The following is a 19,462-nucleotide window of genomic DNA, read 5'->3' as shown; positions in this document are numbered from 1 at the left end:
GACCCTCAGCCGTCCCCTAATCCTAACCCGTACGCTGACACTAACCCGCGCCCTCACACGTACGCTCCCCCTAGAGCGTTGTCGTACCCTCACCTGGACCCTAAACCGTCCCCGTCCCCTAACCCTAACACTAGCCCGAACCCTAACCCTAACACTTCCCCGAAGCCTGACCCTCAGCCGTCCCCTAATCCTAACCCGTACGCTGACACTAACCCGCGCCCTCACACGTACGCTCCCCCTAGAGCGTTGTCGTACCCTCACCTGGACCCTAAACCGTCCCCGTCCCCTAACCCTAACCCTAGCCCGAACCCTAACCCTAACCCTTCCCCGAAGCCTGACCCTCACCCGTCCCCTAATCCTAACCCGTACGCTGACACTAACGCGCGCCCTCACACGTACGCTCCCCCTAGAGCGTTGTCGTACCCTCACCTGGACCCTAAACCGTCCCCGTCCCCTAACCCTAACCCTAGCCCGAACCCTAACCCTAACCCTTCCCCGAAGCCTGACCCTCAGCCGTCCCCTAATCCTAACCCGTACGCTGACACTAACCCGCGCCCTCACACGTACGCTCCCCCTAGAGCGTTGTCGTACCCTCACCTGGACCCTAAACCGTCCCCGTCCCCTAACCCTAACCCTAGCCCGAACCCTAACCCTAACCCTTCCCCGAAGCCTGACCCTCAGCCGTCCCCTAATCCTAACCCGTACGCTGACACTAACCCGCGCCCTCACACGTACGCTCCCCCTAGAGCGTTGTCGTACCCTCACCTGGACCCTAAACCGTCCCCGTCCCCTAAGCATAACCCTAGCCCGAACCCTAAACCTACCCCTTCCCCGAAGCCTGACCCTCAGCCGTCCCCTAATCCTAACCCGTACGCTGACACTAACCCGCGCCCTCACACGTACGCTCCCCCTAGAGCGTTGTCGTACCCTCACCTGGACCCTAAACCGTCCCCGTCCCCTAACCCTAACCCTAGCCCGAACCCTAACCCTAACCCTTCCCCGAAGCCTGACCCTCAGCCGTCCCCTAATCCTAACCCGTACGCTGACACTAACCCGCGCCCTCACACGTACGCTCCCCCTAGAGCGTTGTCGTACCCTCACCTGGACGCTAAACCGTCCCCGTCCCCTAACCCTAACCCTAGCCCGAACCCTAACCCTAACCCTTTCCCGAAGCCTGAACCTCAGCCGTCCCCTAATCCTAACCCGTACGCTGACACTAACCCGCGCCCTCACACGTACGCTCCCCCTAGAGCGTTGTCGTACCCTCACCTGGACCCTAAACCGTCCCCGTCCCCTAACCCTAACCCTAGCCCGAACCCTAACCCTAACCCTTCCCCGAAGCCTGACCCTCAGACGTCCCCTAATCCTAACCCGTACGCTGACACTAACCCGCGCCCTCACACGTACGCTCCCCCTAGAGCGTTGTCGTACCCTCACCTGGACCCTAAACCGTCCCCGTCCCCTAACCCTAGCCCAAACCCTAACCCTAACACTTCCCCGAAGCCTGACCCTCAGCCGTCCCCTAATCCTAACCCGTACGCTGACACTAACCCGCGCCCTCACACGTACGCTCCCCCTAGAGCGTTGTCGTACCCTCACCTGGACCCTAAACCGTCCCCGTCCCCTAACCCTAACCCTAGCCCGAACCCTAACCCTAACACTTCCCCGAAGCCTGACCCTCAGCCGTCCCCTAATCCTAACCCGTACACTGACACTAACCCGCGCCCTCACACGTACGCTCCCCCTAGAGCGTTGTCGTACCCTCACCTGGACCCTAAACCGTCCCCGTCCCCTAACCCTAACCCTAGCCCGAACCCTAACCCTAACCCTTCCCCGAAGCCTGACCCTCAGCCGTCCCCTAATCCTAACCCGTACGCTGACACTAACCCGCGCCCTCACACGTACACTCCCCCTAGAGCGTTGTCGTACCGTCACCTGAACCCTAAACCGTCCCCGTCCCCTAACCCTAACCCTAGCCCGAACCCTAACCCTAACCCTTCCCCGAAGCCTGACCCTCACCCGTCCCCTAATCCTAACCCGTACGCTGACACTAACCCGCGCCCTCACACGTACGCTCCCCCTAGAGCGTTGTCGTACCCTCACCTGGACCCTGAACCGTCCCCGTCCCCTAACCCTAGCCCGAACCCTAACCCTAACCCTTCCCCGAAGCCTGACCCTCACCCGTCCCCTAATGCTAACCCGTACGCTGACACTAACCCGCGCCCTCACACGTACGCTCCCCCTAGAGCGTTGTCGTACCCTCACCTGGACCCTGAACCGTCCCCGTCCCCTAACCCTAACCCTAGCCCGAACCCTAACCCTAACCCTTCCCCGAAGCCTGACCCTCAGCCGTCCCCTAATCCTAACCCGTACGCTGACACTAACCCGCGCCCTCACACGTACGCTCCCCCTAGAGCGTTGTCGTACCCTCACCTGGACCCTAAACCGTCCCCGTCCCCTAACCCTAACCCTAGCCCGAACCCTAACCCTAACCCTTCCCCGAAGCCTGACCCTCACCCGTCCCCTAATCCTAACCCGTACGCTGACACTAACCCGCGCCCTCACACGTACGCTCCCCCTAGAGCGTTGTCGTACCCTCACCTGGACCCTAAACCGTCCCCGTCCCCTAACCCTAACCCTAGCCCGAACCCTAACCCTAACCCTTCCCCGAAGCCTGACCCTCAGCCGTCCCCTAATCCTAACCCGTACGCTGACACTAACCGCGCCCTCACACGTACGCTCCCCCTAGAGCGTTGTCGTACCCTCACCTGGACCCTAAACCGTCCCCGTCCCCTAACCCTAACCCTAGCCCGAACCCTAACCCTAACCCTTCCCCGAAGCCTGACCCTCAGCCGTCCCCTAATCCTAACCCGTACGCTGACACTAACCCGCGTCCTCACACGTACGCTCCCCCTAGAGCGTTGTCGTACCCTCACCTGGACCCTAAACCGTCCCCGTCCCCTAACCCTAACCCTAGCCCGAAACCTAACCCTAACCCTTCCCCGAAGCCTGACCCTCACCCGTCCCCTAATCCTAACCCGTACGCTGACACTAACCCGCGCCCTCACACGTACGCTCCCCCTAGAGCGTTGTCGTACCCTCACCTGGACCCTGAACCGTCCCCGTCCCCTAACCCTAACCCTAGCCCGAACCATAACCCTAACCCTTCCCCGAAGCCTGACCCTCAGCCGTCCCCTAATCCTAACCCGTACGCTGACACTAACGCACGCCCTCACACGTACGCTCCCCCTAGAGCGTTGTCGTACCCTCACCTGGACCCTAAACCGTCCCCGTCCCCTAACCCTAACCCTAGCCCGAACCCTAACCCTAACCCTTCCCCGAAGCCTGACCCTCACCCGTCCCCTAATCCTAACCCGTACGCTGACACTAACCCGCGCCCTCACACGTACGCTCCCCCTAGAGCGTTGTCGTACCCTCACCTGGACCCTGAACCGTCCCCGTCCCCTAACCCTAGCCCGAACCCTAAACCTAACCCTTCCCCGAAGCCTGACCCTCAGCCGTCCCCTAATCCTAACCCGTACGCTGACACTAACCCGCGCCCTCACACGTACGCTCCCCCTAGAGCGTTGTCGTACCCTCACCTGGACCCTAAACCGTCCCCGTCCCCTAACCCTAACCCTAGCCCGAACCCTAACCCTAACCCTTCCCCGAAGCCTGACCCTCAGACGTCCCCTAATCCTAACCCGTACGCTGACACTAACCCGCGCCCTCACACGTACGCTCCCCCTAGAGCGTTGTCGTACACTCACCTGGACCCTAAACCGTCCCCGTCCCCTAACCCTAACCCTAGCCCGAACCCTAACCCTAACCCTTCCCCGAAGCCTGACCCTCAGCCGTCCCCTAATCCTAACCCGTACGCTGACACTAACCCGCGCCCTCACACGTACGCTCCCCCTAGAGCGTTGTCGTACCCTCACCTTGACCCTAAACCGTCCCCGTCCCCTAACCCTAACCCTAGCCCGAACCCTAACCCTAACCCTTCCCCGAAGCCTGACCCTCAGCCGTCCCTTAATCCTAACCCGTACGCTGACACTAACCCACGCCCTCACACGTACGCTCCCCCTATAGTGTTGTCGTACCCTCACCTGGACCCTAAACCGTCCCCGTCCCCTAACCCTAACCCTAGCCCGAACCCTAACCCTAACCCTTCCCCGAAGGCTGACCCTCACCCGTCCCCTAATCCTAACCCGTACGCTGACACTAACACGCGCCCTCACACGTACGCTCCCCCTAGAGCGTTGTCGTACCCTCACCTGGACCCTAAACCGTCCCCGTCCCGTAACCCTAACCCTAGCCCGAACCCTAACCCTAACCCTTCCCCGAAGCCTGACCCTCAGCCGTCCCCTAATCCTAACCCGTACGCTGACACTAACCCGCGCCCTCACACGTACGCTCCCCCTAGAGCGTTGTCGTACCCTCACCTGGACCCTAAACCGTCCCCGTCCCCTAACCCTAACCCTAGCCCGAACCCTAACCCTAACACTTCCCCGAAGCCTGACCCTCAGCCGTCCCCTAATCCTAACCCATACGCTGACACTAACCCGCGCCCTCACACGTACGCTCCCCCTAGAGCTTTGTCGTACCCTCACCTGGACCCTAAACCGTCCCCGTCCCCTAACCCTAACCCTAGCCCGAACCCTAACCCTAACACTTCCCCGAAGCCTGACCCTCACCCGTCCCCTAATCCTAACCCGTACGCTGACACTAACCCGCGCCCTCACACGTACGCTCCCCCTAGAGCGTTGTCGTACCCTCACCTGGACCCTGAACCGTCCCCGTCCCATAACCCTAACCCTAGCCCGAACCCTAACCCTAACCCTTCCCCGAAGCCTGACCCTCAGCCGTCCCCTAATCCTAACCCGTACGCTGACACTAACGCACACCCTCACACGTACGCTCCCCCTAGAGCGTTGTCGTACCCTCACCTGGACCCTGAACCGTCCCCGTCCCCTAACCCTAACCCTAGCCCGAACCCTAACCCTAACCCTTCCCCGAAGCCTGACCCTCACCCGTCCCCTAATCCTAACCCGTACGCTGACACTAACCCGCGCCCTCACACGTACGCTCCCCCTAGAGCGTTGTCGTACCCTCAACTGGACCCTGAACCGTCCCCGTCCCCTAACCCTAACCCTAGCCCGAACCCTAACCCTAACCCTTCCCCGAAGCCTGACCCTCACCCGTCCCCTAATCCTAACCCGTACGCTGACACTAACCCGCGCCCTCACAAGTACGCTCCCCCTAGAGCGTTGTCGTACCCTCACCTGGACCCTGAACCGTCCCCGTCCCATAACCCTAACCCTAGCCCGAACCCTAACCCTAACCCTTCCCCGAAGCCTGACCCTCAGCCGTCCCCTAATCCTAACCCGTACGCTGACACTAACCCACGCCCTCACACGTACGCTCCCCCTAGAGCGTTGTCGTACCCTCACCTGGACCCTAAACCGTCCCCGTCCCCTAACCCTAACCCTAGCCCGAACCCTAACCCTAACCCTTCCCCGAAGCCTGACCCTCAGCCGTCCCCTAATCCTAACCCATACGCTGACACTAACCCGCGCCCTCACACGTACGCTCCCCCTAGAGCGTTGTCGTACACTCACCTGGACCCTAAACCGTCCCCGTCCCCTAACCCTAACCCTAGCCCGAACCCTAACCCTAACCCTTCGCCGAAGCCTGACCCTCAGACGTCCCCTAATCTAACCCGTACGCTGACACTAACCCGCGCCCTCACACGTACGCTCCCCCTAGAGCGTTGTCGTACCCTCACCTGGACCCTAAACCGTCCCCGTCCCCTAACCCTAGCCCGAACCCTAACCCTAACCCTTCCCCGAAGCCTGACCCTCAGCCGTCCCCTAATCCTAACCCGTACGCTGACACTAACCCGCGCCCTCACACGTACGCTCCCCCTAGAGCGTTGTCGTACCCTCACCTGGACCCTAAACCGTCCCCGTCCCCTAACCCTAACCCTAGCCCGAACCCTAACCCTAACCCTTCCCCGAAGCCTGACCCTCAGCCGTCCCCTAATCCTAACCCGTACGCTGACACTAACCCGCGCCCTCACACGTACGCTCCCCCTAGAGCGTTGTCGTACCCTCACCTGGACCCTAAACCGTCCCCGTCCCCTAACCCTAACCCTAGCCCGAACCCTAACCCTAACCCTTCCCCGAAGCCTGACCCTCACCCGTCCCCTAATCCTAACCCGTACGCTGACACTAACCCGCGCCCTCACACGTACGCTCCCCCTAGAGCGTTGTCGTACCCTCACCTGGACCCTAAACTGTCCCCGTCCCCTAACCCTAACCCTAGCCCGAACCCTAACCCTAACCCTTCCCCGAAGCCTGGCCCTCAGCCGTCCCCTAATCCTAACCCGTACGCTGACACTAACCCGCGCCCTCACACGTACGCTCCCCCTAGAGCGTTTTCGTACCCTCACCTGGACCCTAAACCGTCCTCGTCCCCTAACCCTAACCCTAGCCCGAACCCTAACCCTAACCCTTCCCCGAAGCTTGACCCTCACCCGTCCCCTAATCCTAACCCGTACGCTGACACTAACCCACGCCCTCACACGTACGCTCCCCCTAGAGCGTTGTCGTACCCTCACCTGGACCCTGAACCGTCCCCGTCCCCTAACCCTAACCCTAGCCCGAACCCTAACCCTAACCCTTCCCCGAAGCCTGACCCTCACCCGTCCCCTAATCCTAACCCGTACGCTGACACTAACCCGCGCCCTCACACGTACGCTCCCCCTAGAGCGTTGTCGTACCCTCACCTGGACCCTAAACCGTCCCCGTCCCGTAACCCTAACCCTAGCCCGAACCCTAACCCTAACCCTTCCCCGAAGCCTGACCCTCACCCGTCCCCTAATCCTAACCCGTACGCTGACACTAACCCCCGCCCTCACACGTACGCTCCCCCTAGAGCGTTGTCGTACCCTCACCTGGACCCTAAACCGTCCCCGTCCCCTAACCCTAACCCTAGCCCGAACCCTAACCCTAACCCTTCCCCGAAGCCTGACCCTCAGCCGTCCCCTAATCCTAACCCGTACGCTGACACTAACCCGCGCCCTCACACGTACGCTACCCCTAGAGCGTTGTCGTACCCTCACCTGGACCCTAAACCGTCCCCGTCCCCTAACCCTAACCCTAGCCCGAACCCTAACCCTAACACTTCCCCGAAGCCTGACCCTCAGCCGTCCCCTAATCCTAACCCGTACGCTGACACTAACCCGCGCCCTCACACGTACGCTCCCCCTAGAGCGTTGTCGTACCCTCACCTGGACCCTAAACCGTCCCCGTCCCCTAACCCTAACCCTTTCCCGAAGCCTGACCCTCAGCCGTCCCCTAATCCTAACCCGTACGCTGACACTAACCCGCGCCCTCACACGTACGCTCCCCCTAGAGCTTTGTCGTACCCTCACCTGGACCCTAAACCGTCCCCGTCCCCTAACCCTAACCCTAGCCCGAACCCTAACCCTAACCCTTCCCCGAAGCCTGACCCTCAGCCGTCCCCTAATCCTAACCCGTACGCTGACACTAACCCGCGCCCTCACACGTACGCTCCCCCTAGAGCGTTGTCATACCCTCACCTGGACCCTAAACCGTTCCCGTCCCATAACCCTAACCCTAGCCCGAACCCTAACCCTAACCCTTCCCCGAAGCCTGACCCTCACCCGTCCCCTAATCCTAACCCGTACGCTGACACTAACCCGCGCCCTCACACGTACGCTCCCCCTAGAGCGTTGTCGTACCCTCACCTGGACCCTAAACCGTCCCCGTCCCCTAACCCTAACCGTAGCCCGAACCCTAACCCTAACCCTTCCCCGAAGCCTGACCCTCACCCGTCCCCTAATCCTAACCCGTACGCTGACACTAACCCGCGCCCTCACACGTACGCTCCCCCTAGAGCGTTGTCGTACCCTCACCTGGACCCTAAACCGTCCCCGTCCCCTAACCGTAACCCTAGCCCGAACCCTAACCCTAACCCTTCCCCGAAGCCTGACCCTCAGCCGTCCCCTAATCCTAACCCGTACGCTGACACTAACCCGCGCCCTCACACGTACGCTCCCCCTAGAGCGTTGTCGTACCCTCACCTGGACCCTAAACCGTCCCCGTCCCCTAACCCTAACCCTAGCCCGAACCCTAACCCTAACACTTCCCCGAAGCCTGACCCTCAGCCGTCCCCTAATCCTAACCCGTACGCTGACACTAACCCGCGCCCTCACACGTACGCTCCCCCTAGAGCGTTGTCGTACCCTCACCTGGACCCTAAACTGTCCCCGTCCCCTAACCCTAACCCTAGCCCGAACCCTAACCCTAACCCTTCACCGAAGCCTGACCCTCACCCGTCCCCTAATCCTAACCCGTACGCTGACACTAACCCGCGCCCTCACACGTACGCTCCCCCTAGAGCGTTGTCGTACCCTCACCTGGACCCTAAACCGTCCCCGTCCCCTAACCCTAACCCTAGCCCGAACCCTAACCCTAACCCTTCCCCGAAGCCTGACCCTCAGCCGTCCCCTAATCCTAACCCGTACGCTGACACTAACCCGCGCCCTCACACGTACGCTCCCCCTAGAGCGTTGTCGTACCCTCACCTGGACCCTAAACCGTCCCCGTCCCCTAACCCTAACCCTAGCCCGAACCCTAACCCTAACCCTTCCCCGAAGCCTGACCCTCAGCCGTCCCCTAATCCTAACCCGTACGCTGACACTAACCCGCGCCCTCACACGTACGCTCCCCCTAGAGCGTTGTCGTACCCTCACCTGGACCCTAAACCGTCCCCGTCCCCTAACCCTAACCCTAGCCCGAACCCTAACCCTAACCCTTCCCCGAAGCCTGACCCTCAGCCGTCCCCTAATCCTAACCCGTACGCTGACACTAACCCACGCCCTCACACGTACGCTCCCCCTAGAGCGTTGTCGTACCCTCACCTGGACCCTAAACCGTGTCCGTCCCCTAACCATAACCCTAGCCCGAACCCTAAACCTAACCCTTCACCGAAGCCTGACCCTCAGCCGTCCCCTAATCCTAACCCGTACGCTGACACTAACCCGCGCCCTCACACGTACGCTCCCCCTAGAGCGTTGTCGTACCCTCACCTGGACCCTAAACCGTCCCCGTCCCCTAACCCTAACCCTTTCCCGAAGCCTGACCCTCAGCCGTCCCCTAATCCTAACCCGTACGCTGACACTAACCCGCGCCCTCACACGTACGCTCCCCCTAGAGCTTTGTCGTACCCTCACCTGGACCCTAAACCGTCCCCGTCCCCTAACCCTAACCCTAGCCCGAACCCTAACCCTAACCCTTCCCCGAAGCCTGACCCTCAGCCGTCCCCTAATCCTAACCCGTACGCTGACACTAACCCGCGCCCTCACACGTACGCTCCCCCTAGAGCGTTGTCGTACCCTCACCTGGACCCTAAACCGTTCCCGTCCCATAACCCTAACCCTAGCCCGAACCCTAACCCTAACCCTTCCCCGAAGCCTGACCCTCACCCGTCCCCTAATCCTAACCCGTACGCTGACACTAACCCGCGCCCTCACACGTACGCTCCCCCTAGAGCGTTGTCGTACCCTCACCTGGACCCTAAACCGTCCCCGTCCCCTAACCCTAACCCTAGCCCGAACCCTAACCCTAACCCTTCCCCGAAGCCTGACCCTCACCCGTCCCCTAATCCTAACCCGTACGCTGACACTAACCCGCGCCCTCACACGTACTCTCCCCCTAGAGCGTTGTCGTACCCTCACCAGGACCCTAAACCGTCCCCGTCCCCTAACCGTAACCCTAGCCCGAACCCTAACCCTAACCCTTCCCCGAAGCCTGACCCTCAGCCGTCCCCTAATCCTAACCCGTACGCTGACACTAACCCGCGCCCTCACACGTACGCTCCCCCTAGAGCGTTGTCGTACCCTCACCTGGACCCTAAACCGTCCCCGTCCCCTAACCCTAACCCTAGCCCGAACCCTAACCCTAACCCTTCCCCGAAGCCTGACCCTCACCCGTCCCCTAATCCTAACCCGTACGCTGACACTAACCCGCGCCCTCACACGTACGCTCCCCCTAGAGCGTTGTCGTACCCTCACCTGGACCCTAAACCGTCCCCGTCCCCTAACCCTAACCCTAGCCCGAACCCTAACCCTAACCCTTCCCCGAAGCCTGACCCTCAGCCGTCCCCTAATCCTAACCCGTACGCTGACACTAACCCGCGCTCTCACACGTACGCTCCCCCTAGAGCGTTGTCGTACCCTCACCTGGACGCTAAACCGTCCCGGTCCCCTAACCCTAACCCTAGCCCGAACCCTAACCCTAACCCTTCCCCGAAGCCTGACCCTCAGCCGTCCCCTAATACTAACCCGTACACTGACACTAACCCGCGCCCTCACACGGACGCTCCCCCTAGAGCGTTGTCGTACCCTCACCTGGACCCTGAACCGTCCCCGTCCCCTAACCCTAACCCTAGCCCGAACCCTAACCCTAACCCTTCCCCGAAGCCTGACCCTCACCCGTCCCCTAATCCTAACCCGTACGCTGACACTAACCCGCGCCCTCACACGTACGCTCCCCCTAGAGCGTTGTCGTACCCTCACCTGGACCCTAAACCGTCCCCGTCCCCTAACCCTAACCCTAGCCCGAACCCTAACCCTAACCCTTCCCCGAAGCCTGACCCTCAGCCGTCCCCTAATCCTAACCCGTACGCTGACACTAACCCGTGCCCTCACACGTACGCTCCCCCTAGAGCGTTGTCGTACCCTCACCTAGACCCTAAACCGTCCCCGTCCCCTAACCCTAACCCTAGCCTGAACCCTAACCCTAACCCTTCCCCGAAGCCTGACCCTCAGCCGTCCCCTAATCCTAACCCGTACGCTGACACTAACCCGCGCCCTCACACGTACGCTCCCCCTAGAGCGTTGTCGTACCCTCACCTGGACCCTAAACCGTCCCCGTCCCCTAACCCTAACCCTAGCCCGAACCCTAACCCTAACCCTTCCCCGAAGCCTGACCCTCAGCCGTCCCCTAATCCTAACCCGTACGCTGACACTAACCCGCGCCCTCACACGTACGCTCCCCCTAGAGCGTTGTCGTACCCTCACCTGGACCCTAAACCGTCCCCGTCCCCTAACCCTAACCCTAGCCCCAACCCTAACCCTAACCCTTCCCCGAAGCCTGACCCTCAGCCGTCCCCTAATCCTAACCCGTACGCTGACACTAACCCGCGCCCTCACACGTACGCTCCCCCTAGAGCGTTGTCGTACCCTCACCAGGACCCTAAACCGTCCCCGTCCCCTAACCCTAACCCTAGCCCGAACCCTAACCCTAACACTTTCCCGTAGCCTGACCCTCAGCCGTCCCCTAATCCTAACCCGTACGCTGACACTAACCCGCGCCCTCACACGTACGCTCCCCCTAGAGCGTTGTCGTACCCTCACCTGGACCCTAAACCGTCCCCGTCCCCTAACCCTAACCCTAGCCCGAACCCTAACCCTAACCCTTCCCCGAAGCCTGACCCTCACCCGTCCCCTAATCCTAACCCGTACGCTGACACTAACGCGCGCCCTCACACGTACGCTCCCCCTAGAGCGTTGTCGTACCCTCACCTGGACCCTAAACCGTCCCCGTCCCCTAACCCTAACCCTAGCCCGAACCCTAACCCTAACCCTTCCCCGAAGCCTGACCCTCAGCCGTCCCCTAATCCTAACCCGTACGCTGACACTAACCCGCGCCCTCACACGTACGCTCCCCCTAGAGCGTTGTCGTACCCTCACCTGGACCCTAAACCGTCCCCGTCCCCTAACCCTAACCCTAGCCCGAACCCTAACCCTAACCCTTCCCCGAAGCCTGACCCTCAGCCGTCCCCTAATCCTAACCCGTACGCTGACACTAACCCGCGCCCTCACACGTACGCTCCCCCTAGAGCGTTGTCGTACCCTCACCTGGACCCTAAACCGTGTCCGTCCCCTAACCATAACCCTAGCCCGAACCCTAAACCTACCCCTTCCCCGAAGCCTGACCCTCAGCCGTCCCCTAATCCTAACCCGTACGCTGACACTAACCCGCGCCCTCACACGTACGCTCCCCCTAGAGCGTTGTCGTACCCTCACCTGGACCCTAAACCGTCCCCGTCCCCTAACCCTAACCCTAGCCCGAACCCTAACCCTAACCCTTCCCCGAAGCCTGACCCTCAGCCGTCCCCTAATCCTAACCCGTACGCTGACACTAACCCGCGCCCTCACACGTACGCTCCCCCTAGAGCGTTGTCGTACCCTCACCTGGACGCTAAACCGTCCCCGTCCCCTAACCCTAACCCTAGCCCGAACCCTAACCCTAACCCTTCCCCGAAGCCTGAACCTCAGCCGTCCCCTAATCCTAACCCGTACGCTGACACTAACCCGCGCCCTCACACGTACGCTCCCCCTAGAGCGTTGTCGTACCCTCACCTGGACCCTAAACCGTCCCCGTCCCCTAACCCTAACCCTAGCCCGAACCCTAACCCTAACCCTTCCCCGAAGCCTGACCCTCAGACGTCCCCTAATCCTAACCCGTACGCTGACACTAACCCGCGCCCTCACACGTACGCTCCCCCTAGAGCGTTGTCGTACCCTCACCTGGACCCTAAACCGTCCCCGTCCCCTAACCCTAGCCCGAACCCTAACCCTAACCCTTCCCCGAAGCCTGACCCTCAGCCGTCCCCTAATCCTAACCCGTACGCTGACACTAACACGCGCCCTCACACGTACGCTCCCCCTAGAGCGTTGTCGTACCCTCACCTGGACCCTAAACCGTCCCCGTCCCCTAACCCTAACCCGAGCCCGAACCCTAACCCTAACACTTCCCCGAAGCCTGACCCTCAGCCGTCCCCTAATCCTAACCCGTACGCTGACACTAACCCGCGCCCTCACACGTACGCTCCCCCTAGAGCGTTGTCGTACCCTCACCTGGACCCTAAACCGTCCCCGTCCCCTAACCCTAACCCTAGCCCGAACCCTAACCCTAACCCTTCCCCGAAGCCTGACCCTCAGCCGTCCCCTAATCCTAACCCGTACGCTGACACTAACCCGCGCCCTCACACGTACACTCCCCCTAGAGCGTTGTCGTACCCTCACCTGAACCCTAAACCGTCCCCGTCCCCTAACCCTAACCCTAGCCCGAACCCTAACCCTAACCCTTCCCCGAAGCCTGACCCTCACCCGTCCCCTAATCCTAACCCGTACGCTGACACTAACCCGCGCCCTCACACGTACGCTCCCCCTAGAGCGTTGTCGTACCCTCACCTGGACCCTGAACCGTCCCCGTCCCCTAAACCTAGCCCGAACCCTAACCCTAACCCTTCCCCGAAGCCTGACCCTCACCCGTCCCCTAATCCTAACCCGTACGCTGACACTAACACGCGCCCTCACACGTACGCTCCCCCTAGAGCGTTGTCGTACCCTCACCTGGACCCTGAACCGTCCCCGTCCCCTAACCCTAACCCTAGCCCGAACCCTAACCCTAACCCTTCCCCGAAGCCTGACCCTCAGCCGTCCCCTAATCCTAACCCGTACGCTGACACTAACCCGCGCCCTCACACGTACGCTCCCCCTAGAGCGTTGTCGTACCCTCACCTGGACCCTGAACCGTCCCCGTCCCCTAACCCTAACCCTAGCCCGAACCCTAACCCTAACCCTTCCCCGAGGCCTGACCCTCACCCGTCCCCTAATCCTAACCAGTACGCTGACACTAACCCGCGCCCTCACATGTACGCTCCCCCTAGAGCGTTGTCGTACCCTCACCTGGACCCTGAACCGTCCCCGTCCCCTAACCCTAACCCTAGCCCGAACCCTAACCCTAAACCTTCCCCGAAGCCTGACCCTCACCCGTCCCCTAATCCTAACCCGTACGCTGACACTAACCCGCGCCCTCACACGTACGCTCCCCCTAGAGCGTTGTCGTACCCTCACCTGGACGCTAAACCGTCCCCGTCCCCTAACCCTAACCCTAGCCCGAACCCTAACCCTAACCCTTCCCCGAAGCCTGACCCTCAGCCGTCCCCTAATCCTAACCCGTACGCTGACACTAACCCGCGCCCTCACACGTACGCTCCCCCTAGAGCGTTGTCGTACCCTCACCTGGACCCTAAACCGTCCCCGTCCCCTAACCCTAACCCTAGCCCGAACCCTAACCCTAACCCTTCCCCGAAGCCTGACCCTCAGACGTCCCCTAATCCTAACCCGTACGCTGACACTAACCCGTGCCCTCACACGTACGCTCCCCCTAGAGCGTTGTCGTACCCTCACCTGGACCCTAAACCGTCCCCGTCCCCTAACCCTAACCCTAGCCCGAACCCTAACCCTAACCCTTCCCCGAAGCCTGACCCTCAGCCGTCCCCTAATCCTAACCCGTACGCTGACACTAACCGCGCCCTCACACGTACGCTCCCCCTAGAGCGTTGTCGTACCCTCACCTGGACCCTAAACCGTCCCCGTCCCCTAACCCTAACCCTAGCCCGAACCCTAACCCTAACCCTTCCCCGAAGCCTGACCCTCAGCCGTCCCCTAATCCTAACCCGTACGCTGACACTAACCCGCGCCCTCACACGTACGCTCCCCCTAGAGCGTTGTCGTACCCTCACCTGGACCCTAAACCGTCCCCGTCCCCTAACCCTAACCCTAGCCCGAAACCTAACCCTAACCCTTCCCCGAAGCCTGACCCTCACCCGTCCCCTAATCCTAACCCGTACGCTGACACTAACCCGCGCCCTCACACGTACGCTCCCCCTAGAGCGTTGTCGTACCCTCACCTGGACCCTGAACCGTCCCCGTCCCCTAACCCTAACCCTAGCCCGAACCATAACCCTAACCCTTCCCCGAAGCCTGACCCTCAGCCGTCCCCTAATCCTAACCCGTACGCTGACACTAACGCACGCCCTCACACGTACGCTCCCCCTAGAGCGTTGTCGTACCCTCACCTGGACCCTAAACCGTCCCCGTCCCCTAACCCTAACCCTAGCCCGAACCCTAACCCTAACCCTTCCCCGAAGCCTGACCCTCACCCGTCCCCTAATCCTAACCCGTACGCTGACACTAACCCGCGCCCTCACACGTACGCTCCCCCTAGAGCGTTGTCGTACCCTCACCTGGACCCTGAACCGTCCCCGTCCCCTAACCCTAGCCCGAACCCTAACCCTAACCCTTCCCCGAAGCCTGACCCTCACCCGTCCCCTAATCCTAACCCGTACGCTGACACTAACCCGCGCCCTCACACGTACGCTCCGCTAGAGCGTTGTCGTACCCTCACCTGGACCCTAAACCGTCCCCGTCCCCTAACCCTAACCCTAGCCCGAACCCTAACCCTAACCCTTCCCCGAAGCCTGACCCTCAGCCGTCCCCTAATCCTAACCCATACGCTGACACTAATCCGCGCCCTCACACGTACGCTCCCCCTAGAGCGTTGTCGTACCCTCACCTGGACCCTAAACCGTCCTCGTCCCCTAACCCTAACCCTAGCCCGAACCCTAACCCTAACCCTTCCCCGAAGCCTGACCCTCAGCCGTCCCCTAATCCTAACCCGTACGCTGACACTAACCCGCGTCCTCACACGTACGCTCCCCCTAGAGCGTTGTCGTACCCTCACCTTGACCCTAAACCGTCCCCGTCCCCTAACCCTAACCCTAGCCCGAACCCTAACCCTAACCCTTCCCCGAAGCCTGACCCTCACCCGTCCCCTAATCCTAACCCGTACGCTGACACTAACCCGCGCCCTCACACGTACGCTCCCCCTAGAGCGTTGTCGTACCCTCACCTGGACGCTAAACCGTCCCCGTCCCCTAACCCTAACCCTAGCCCGAACCCTAAACCTAACCCTTCCCTGAAGCCTGACCCTCAGCCGTGCCCTAATCCTAACCCGTACGCTGACACTAACCCGCGCCCTCACACGTACGCTCCCCCTAGAGCGTTGTCGTACCCTCACCTGGACCCTAAACCGTCCCCGTCCCCTAACCCTAACCCTAGCCCGAACCCTAACCCTAACCCTTCCCCGAAGCCTGACCCTCAGACGTCCCCTAATCCTAACCCGTACGCTGACACTAACCCGCGCCCTCACACGTACGCTCCCCCTAGAGCGTTGTCGTACCCTCACCTGGACCCTAAACCGTCCCCGTCCCCTAACCCTAACCCTAGCCCGAACCCTAACCCTAACCCTTCCCCGAAGCCTGACCCTCAGCCGTCCCCTAATCCTAACCCGTACGCTGACACTAACCCGCGCCCTCACACGTACGCTCCCCCTAGAGCGTTGTCGTACCCTCACCTGGACCCTAAACCGTCCCCGTCCCCTAACCCTAACCCTAGCCCGAACCCTAACCCTAACCCTTCCCCGAAGCCTGACCCTCAGCCGTCCCCTAATCCTAACCCGTACGCTGACACTAACCCACGCCCTCACACGTACGCTCCCCCTATAGTGTTGTCGTACCCTCACCTGGACCCTAAACCGTCCCCGTCCCCTAACCCTAACCCTAGCCCGAACCCTAACCCTAACCCTTCCCCGAAGGCTGACCCTCACCCGTCCCCTAATCCTAACCCGTACGCTGACACTAACCCGCGCCCTCACACGTACGCTCCCCCTAGAGCGTTGTCGTACCCTCACCTGGACCCTAAACCGTCCCCGTCCCGTAACCCTATCCCTAGCCCGAACCCTAACCCTAACCCTTCCCCGAAGGCTGACCCTCACCCGTCCCCTAATCCTAACCCGTACGCTGACACTAACCCGCGCCCTCACACGTACGCTCCCCCTAGAGCTTTGTCGTACCCTCACCTGGACCCTAAACCGTCCCCGTCCCCTAACCCTAACCCTAGCCCGAACCCTAACCCTAACCCTTCCCCGAAGCCTGACCCTCACCCGTCCCCTAATCCTAACCCGTACGCTGACACTAACCCGCGCCCTCACACGTACGCTCCCCCTAGAGCGTTGTCGTACCCTCACCTGGACCCTAAACCGTCCCCGTCCCCTAACCCTAACCCTAGCCCGAACCCTAACCCTAACACTTCCCCGAAGCCTGACCCTCAGCCGTCCCCTAATCCTAACCCGTACGCTGACACTAACCCGCGCCCTCACACGTACGCTCCCCCTAGAGCGTTGTCGTACCCTCACCTGGACCCTAAACCGTCCCCATCCCCTAACCCTAACCCTAGCCCGAACCCTACCCCTAACCCTTCCCCGAAGCCTGACCCTCACCCGTCCCCTAATCCTAACCCGTACGCTGACACTAACCCGCGCCCTCACACGTACGCTCCCCCTAGAGCGTTGTCGTACCCTCACCTGGACCCTAAACCGTCCCCGTCCCCTAACCCTAACCCTATCCCGAACCCTAACCCTAACCCTTCCCCGAAGCCTGGCCCTCAGCCGTCCCCTAATCCTAACCTGTACGCTGACACTAACCCGCGCCCTCACACGTACGCTCCCCCTAGAGCGTTGTCGTACCCTCACCTGGACCCTGAACCGTCCCCGTCCCCTAACCCTAACCCTAGCCCGAACCCTAAACCTAACCCTTCCCCGAAGCCTGACCCTCACCCGTCCCCTAATCCTAACCCGTACGCTGACACTAACCCACGCCCTCACACGTACGCTCCCCCTAGAGCGTTGTCGTACCCTCACCTGGACCCTAAACCGTCCCCGTCCCCTAACTCTAACCCTAGCCCGAACCCTAACCCTAACCCTTCCCCGAAGCCTGACCCTCAGCCGTCCCCTAATCCTAACCCGTACGCTGACACTAACCCGCGCCCTCACACGTACGCTCCCCCTAGAGCGTTGTCGTACCCTCACCTGGACCCTAAACCGTCCCCGTCCCCTAACCCTAACCCTAGCCCGAACCCTAACCCTAACACTTCCCCGAAGCCTGACCCTCAGCCGTCCCCTAATCCTAACCCATACGCTGACACTAACCCGCGCCCTCACACGTACGCTCCCCCTAGAGCTTTGTCGTACCCTCACCTGGACCCTAAACCGTCCCCGTCCCCTAACCCTAACCCTAGCCCGAACCCTAACCCTAACCCTTCCCCGAAGCCTGACCCTCACCCGTCCCCTAATCCTAACCCGTACGCTGACACTAACCCGCGCCCTCACACGTACGCTCCCCCTAGAGCGTTGTCGTACCCTCACCTGGACCCTAAACCGTCCCCGTCCCCTAACCCTAACCCTAGCCCGAACCCTAACCCTAACCCTTCCCCGAAGCCTGACCCTCAGCCGTCCCCTAATCCTAACCCGTACGCTGACACTAACCCGCGCCCTCACACGTACGCTCCCCCTAGAGCGTTGTCGTACCCTCACCTGGACCCTGAACCGTCCCCGTCCCCTAACCCTAACCCTAGCCCGAACCCTAACCCTAACCCTTCCCCGAAGCCTGACCCTCACCCGTCCCCTAATCCTAACCCGTACGCTGACACTAACCCGCGCCCTCACAAGTACGCTCCCCCTAGAGCGTTGTCGTACCCTCACCTGGACCCTGAACCGTCCCCGTTCCATAACCCTAACCCTAGCCCGAACCCTAACCCTAACCCTTCCCCGAAGCCTGACCCTCAGCCGTCCCCTAATCCTAACCCGTACGCTGACACTAACCCACGCCCTCACACGTACGCTCCCCCTAGAGCGTTGTCGTACCCTCACCTGGACCCTAAACCGTCCCCGTCCCCTAACCCTAACCCTAGCCCGAACCCTAACCCTAACCCTTCCCCGAAGCCTGACCCTCAGACGTCCCCTAATCTAACCCGTACGCTGACACTAACCCGCGCCCTCACACGTACGCTCCCCCTAGAGCGTTGTCCTACCCTCACCTGGACCCTAAACCGTCCCCGTCCCCTAACCCTAGCCCGAACCCTAACCCTAACCCTTCCCCGAAGCCTGACCCTCAGCCGTCCCCTAATCCTAACCCGTACGCTGACACTAACCCGCGCCCTCACACGTACGCTCCCCCTAGAGCGTTGTCGTACCCTCACCTGGACCCTAAACCGTCCCCGTCCCCTAACCCTAACCCTAGCCCGAACCCTAACCCTAACCCTTCCCCGAAGCCTGACCCTCAGCCGTCCCCTAATCCTAACCCGTACGCTGACACTAACCCGCGCCCTCACACGTACGCTCCCCCTAGAGCGTTGTCGTACCCTCACCTGGACCCTAAACCGTCCCCGTCCCCTAACCCTAACCCTAGCCCGAACCCTAACCCTAACCCTTCCCCGAAGCCTGACCCTCACCCGTCCCCTAATCCTAACCCGTACGCTGACACTAACCCGCGCCCTCACACGTACGCTCCCCCTAGAGCGTTGTCGTACCCTCACCTAGACCCTAAACCGTCCCCGTCCCCTAACCCTAACCCTAGCCTGAACCCTAACCCTAACCCTTCCCCGAAGCCTGACCCTCAGCCATCCCCTAATCCTAACCCGTACGCTGACACTAACCCGCGCCCTCACACGTACGCTCCCCCTAGA

Source organism: Globicephala melas, chromosome 1, assembly GCF_963455315.2.
Source record: "Globicephala melas chromosome 1, mGloMel1.2, whole genome shotgun sequence".
Classification (NCBI taxonomy): Eukaryota; Metazoa; Chordata; class Mammalia; order Artiodactyla; family Delphinidae; genus Globicephala; species Globicephala melas.
This window is presented reverse-complemented; position numbering follows the sequence as displayed.